This window comes from Pseudophryne corroboree, chromosome 5 (genome assembly GCF_028390025.1).
Source record: "Pseudophryne corroboree isolate aPseCor3 chromosome 5, aPseCor3.hap2, whole genome shotgun sequence".
Classification (NCBI taxonomy): Eukaryota; Metazoa; Chordata; class Amphibia; order Anura; family Myobatrachidae; genus Pseudophryne; species Pseudophryne corroboree.
Window position 1 is genome coordinate 781,628,016 of NC_086448.1, and position 6,273 is coordinate 781,634,288.

General features: G+C 42.2%; 1 long non-coding RNA gene across 1 annotated transcript; it reads right to left on the reverse strand.

Moving 5' to 3' along the window:
* Positions 1–276: 276 nt before the first annotated feature.
* Positions 277–2,994, reverse strand: LOC134929459 (uncharacterized). Its single transcript, XR_010178572.1, has 4 exons — positions 2,931–2,994; positions 1,771–1,794; positions 1,626–1,655; positions 277–363 (listed from the first exon to the last, which is right to left on the reverse strand). It is a non-coding gene; the product is annotated as an uncharacterized LOC134929459 (long non-coding RNA).
* Positions 2,995–6,273: the final 3,279 nt, after the last annotated feature.

The following is a 6,273-nucleotide window of genomic DNA, read 5'->3' on the forward strand; positions in this document are numbered from 1 at the left end:
TAAATTAATCTTAATAAAAAATTAAAAAAGTGGTCCACTAAGAGGTGGACCACCACCCGCAGGAGCTGGATGGCACGCTGCAACTGTTCTGTGGGAAAAAAAGGACAGTATTACAAAACAAATACTGAATACTTTACAGTGTAGTAATGGCAATACAGTACTTTACTCTATATTAGACAATCTTGTTATTTACAATGTACAGTACTGTATTGTCAGTACAGTAAATCAAACACTACTGTATGCTGTCGAGGTAATTTAAACATTGCTTTAGTTTACCTCTTGTATAAGTGGGCTGCTGCCTGCCCGCTTCTGGGCCAGCCCACCTATCTTGCCCCTGTCTGGGGCCCCCATAAATCATTGGCACTATATTGGAGAAAAAAAAACATTTAGTCACATTCAAATAGTAAACAATTATTACTGTATACTGTAGGTACAGTATTATACTGTATTGCTGGTATTCAAAATATAAAGTACTGTACAAGAGTTTAGCTTCAATAGGTCATAAACAAATTGTCAAAGGAATAAAACACCACAGTACAAATACTGTAGACATTTACTGTATGTATTAGCAGTCATGACATTTCATGACCGCTTCAGAAAAAAGAGGGTTACAGTACTGTAGGTGGTGTTGTAGGGAGTACTATCCATAATAGTGGACTGTACTCAGAGCCAGCCATAAATAATATGATTCCCTAGTCAAGTTTTTGGATGCTGCCCCCTTGCACAGATGCTATTTCCGCCTCTGAGCCTGTACCCCTTTCCCAGCACCATCACCCCTCAACCATAGCAGTCCTCATTTTGGTGCTCCTCCAACTTACTGTACTGTATGTTTAAAATAGCAACAGTGTGCACATTCGGTGTGCATCCCAAAACGGTGCATGTTCTTGCTGGGAAGGGGCATGGCCACACAGTAATTCCCCAATCTGAAATGACGCCACACAGTACTGCAACTTTATTCACAACATATCATGCAATAGTGTCTCTTATTCTCGTTACATCATATGATAGTACCACATTACTCCTCAAAGTATTCCCACTTATTCACATTGCATCACATCATATTGCTCTTTGTTCACATTAGACCACACAGTAGTGCCCTTGCTACAGTATATGTTACACAACAAAGTACTGTATACACATAATGCTGCACATTAGTAATGCATTTTGTATGCACAGAATATACTGTAGGCATGCTGCATATCATATTAATCAGCAGAAGCTGCTTGTGCCCCTAGGCATTTGGCAAGTATGCCTATGCCTAGGGCAGGCTCAGACTGGAGATCAGTACGTAATCCCGCTGGACGGGATCCCGGCAGTCAAAATACAGACGCCGGAATCCCGACCACACAATCCCGACAGGGGCGGCGAGCGGAAAGCAGCCCCTTGCATGCTTGCTTCGCTCGCCACGCGGTGGGCACGGTGCCTCGCTACGCTCTACACACTATTATATCAGTAGTCAGGAAACGCAGCATGCATTTGTGTAGTGAAGAGGGTGAAAAAGGAGAGAAAGTACAGTTTGTACTGTAAGGTTATGTCAGAGGGTGTGAAGATGATCAGCTCAGTGTTATACATGTTACAGAAAGTTAGAATACAGTACAGTGCATTATGTATTTCTATTTTATTACCAGGTGTCTCCTCCACTGGTTGGCGACGGACTGTAAAAAGATAAAATACAGTTAGTCATATCAGTTGGACTTAAAGTAATGTTGGAGAAAAAAAATACTGTAATTGCAGTACCAACTATTGCTACTGTACAGTATATTTATTTACCAAAATGGTATTCTGGCTCGTCGTCTGTGGGTAAAAGAGAAGAATATTATAAGATACAGTATACAGTAAAAAGTATAGTAATAGTAAACTAGTGTCCAGGCCTAGTGACAGGTGGGTAAAAAAAGGTATGCTTGTGACAGGCATGGTAATTCCAAGGGACCCCACCGAGACCATCAGAAAATTTGTGAGTGGCCCGTATGCCGGTGATTATGACTAGACTAAGGTAGCAACTCTTTTTTGCTTTGAATTATGCATACTGTACAGTACTGTACTGTATGTGCATATTGTACAGTACACTTAAAATATTTAGCAGTTACTGTAGTGGTAATTTTTGGGATGACAGTATCAGCATACTGTAAGCATCCAACTGCGGCCCCCAAACAGATGCCGCCCCTAGGTACAGTACGTGCCTCTCGTGCCTAATGGGAAATTCATCACTGACAGTATCTAGAGAGAGAGATGAATGGAGAGACAGTGACATGGGGGGAGAGAGAGAGAGAGAGAGAGAGAGAGAGAGAGAGAGAGAGATTTAGTAAGATGGGAGTTTTTTTTAGAACAGGTGATGTTATCCACAGAGGCAGAACTCTGGGAGGCAACGGAGTCATCTGCCGCCGGGCTCCTGCTCTGAAGGAGGGGAACCTCTCCTCCTATTCTGTGACACCATTGAATTAAGTTAATTGATAGCTGTCGCTGTCTTTTTAGTGGCAGACTTCCTCACTGGTCCACGCACCTTACAAGTCACACCCTCTTTATTATACTGAATATACACATTTTACAAGTATCACACCCAGGATTAGAAACCACAACCTATTACACTGGAAGCAGGAACCTCACTGATGAAGCGGTTTGCTCCTGTATAGCAAATATGAGAATTCTAACTACAGTATATGAAGATACTTCTCTGACAATTACAAATATTACCTACTGTACTGCATTATCGTCTGTAAGTGTAACTACTGTAGATAAATGTTAATGTGGAATGTGATTGGTTGCTACTGTATGGGCAATATCACCAGTTCAAACAAAAACAATCATCTAAAGTCCCCCATCCACTATTCCGATTTGTGCAATTTTTATCCGATTTCTACGCATTTTCCAGAAAAATCTGATGAAAAGTGCTACTCTGGTGGAATCAAATCAATGTCAGTGATAATTCTTACCACTAAATGCCGCCTCATCATACTCATCATCCTCCTCGGCGGCGGCCTGTTCCAGTGTAGGGCCTGTGAAAAAACATTAATGAGAAAAAAAAGGTTCATTCCAGGAAATACACTACTTTACACCTGACCGCTAGAATCCTGACTGCTGGTCATGCAAACCCAACCCATTGGTTTAACACAATGTACAGTACAGTACAATACTTTAGTTTACTTACCAAGTTGGGGAGAGGGCTTTTTCTCCCCTTCCTCCTCACTGTCAATAATTACTGAGTGGAAAATAAAAAAATATTATAAACAAAATACAGTAGAGTACAGTTACTACAAAATTGCACAGTAGTACAGTGCTACAGGAGGCAGAGATATATTCATAATACAGTAGGAGCAGAATGACTGTCCAGTGGTAGGGGACATACAGTACTGTACTGTGCCTGTATTTAACTCGTGTTGGAGGAGAGGCGATTTCGCACACAGAGGCGAAAAGGGGTCTTCACAGTGAGGGAAATACTGTACAGTACATGTTTGGAATTCCCTGCCTGAAAAGTAATAAAAGTGGACTTGGTCAATACTTTTAAGAATGGGCTTGAGAAAATCCTACTGTACTTACTATACTCCTCCGACTCAGAGTCCACGTACAGGTAAGTGACATCTGTGTTGAATATAAAAAAAACAAAAAGAAAAGTCAATGGGATTTCTGCAATCAGGATACCGCTGTCGGTCACTTGACTGCTGGAATCCTGACCACTGGTCACGCAAACCCAAGCCATTGGTACTGTTAATAAATCAATGAATGTAGAATGTAGAGTACTGTACAGTAGATTACAATTCTTACCAGGCTGGCCTGAAGGCTCCCCCATTTCCTCCTCCTCCTCCTCCTCTGGCTCGGTATCAATAACGAGGCGGTCTGTGTGTACAAGATAACAAGTATTGTAAAATAAAAAAATTACAGTAATACTGTAGGAAACTAGTGTGTCTGTAACAAAAATAATGATTACCACTTCCGGAGCTCTGCTGGTCAGACGGTGGTGGTGGTGGTGGTGGTACTGTGAGAAAAAACAACAGTGCTGTAAGTGAAGCTGTCAATTTGTAACATGTACTATACAGTATCCAGGACACATGTACAGTAGTGTAACGATGACAGTCGCACCAGAATTCTCGTTACACAATACCTGGCAGTGCAGGTGGTGGTGGTGGTGGTGGTGGTGGTGGTACTGTGAGAAAAAAAACAACAGTGCTGTAAGTGAAGCTGTCAATTTGTAACATGTACTATACAGTATCCAGGACACATGTACAGTAGTGTAACGATGACAGTCGCACCAGAATTCTCGTTACACAATACCTGGAAGCGCAGGTGGTGGTGGTGGTGGTGGTGGTGGTGGTACTGTGAGAAAAAAAACAACAGTGCTGTAAGTGAAGCTGTCAATTTGTAACATGTACTATACAGTATCCAGGACACATGTACAGTAGTGTAACGATGACAGTCGCACCAGAATTCTCGTTACACAATACCTGGAAGCGCAGGTGGTGGTGGTGGTGGTGGTGGTGGTGGTGGTGGTACTGTGAGAAAAAAAACAACAGTGCTGTAAGTGAAGCTGTCAATTTGTAACATGTACTATACAGTATCCAGGACACATGTACAGTAGTGTAATGATGACAGTCACACCAGAATTCTCGTTACACAATACCTGGCAGTGCAGGTGGTGGTGGTGGTGGTGGTACTGTGAGAAAAAAAACAACAGTGCTGTAAGTGAAGTTGTCAATTTGTAACATGTACTATACAGTATCCAGGACACATGTACAGTAGTGTAACGATGACAGTCGCACCAGAATTCTCGTTACACAATACCTGGCAGCGCAGGTGGTGGTGGTGGTGGTGGTGGTGGTGGTGGTGGTACTGCGAGAAAAAAAATAACAGTGCTGTAAGTGAAGCTGTCAAACGTAAATTAACAAACAACTATCACTGTAATTTACCATCCTCATCCCGTAGCGCAGCACGGGTATTCAGCTATCTACAATGTTATTTATACTGTGTGTTTAATATTTACAGTTAGTTTTGTAAACAGACATTCTTAACATCACGGGCAACCAGATCTCACAGGAAGTGTCCCACCCTCTCTCCCATCCGGATTGCAGCGAGTTATCTGTGATGGTCAGGACAGGGGGGTGGGACTATAGAAATCACTATGTACTGTACACTACTGTATTTGACAATACTTACCAGCTTGGCGGCGCCTGTTCCGCCTCCTGTGCCGTCGTGCTACCAGCCCTGTAAAAATATATATACAGTATAATGGCAGCATACTGTACAGTCAATGAAATTCAACATTGACAGCATCTTTATGACATCACAATCAATGGAATTGTTCATTCTAGTACCCTGCACCTAATCACTCAGGAGGGCATAGTGTACTGTACTGTCTTCAAAACTTAAGGGGGACATTTCTAAATGTGACATACAGTACACTTACAGTATCGCTACAGTACAGTAGGTCCAGGGTATTAGACAGAACACTACCTTTATAGACATTGTAACACACATTAGCATTGCCCTTTTAAACATGATGACACTCATCAGCATGCAGCCCTCCCACCCTTAACCATCTCAGTACTGTTCATTACAGTATAAATTGATTCCATGACAGATGATGCAGCACTCACCTGAATTCATCTTATTCACGTCATGTCACAGTAGTGCAGTTTATTCACGTCACAGTACTGTCCTTGATTCACGTTGTGTCACACAGTAGAGCACCGTATTCACGTCACAGTACTGTCCTTGATTCACGTTGTGTCACACAGTAGAGCACCTTATTCACGTTACTGTACTGTACGTCACAGTAGTGCAGTAGTATATCCACATTACGTCACAAAGTAGAGATCTGCCACAGTCATGAACCTTATAACACATTATGCAAGAGTAATGCACGTCAGAACACATTAGGCCACTGTAACATCCCTTAGAATAATTTCTGCCAAAGTAACATCCCTTAGAACACTGTACTATCTGAAACACAAATTTCTGCACACTGCACGACACACTGCAATTAAACCACACAATGCACTGCACGACACTGCATAGTGTATGCACTGCGTGATATGACAAACTGCACATTACACTGCACATTTCCCTGCAAAATATGATACAATGTACACTGCACAAAAAACTGCAATTACCACATGTGTATACAGTACACTGCACGACAGTGCTGGCCCTAGCCAGATACAGATACAGCCGCAGTCACGCAAAATATAGGCATGCCGCATATCATTTTAATCAGCAGAAGCTGCTGGTGCCCCTAAGCATAGCAAATGCCCTATGCATTACACTCACTGCACAATACCATAT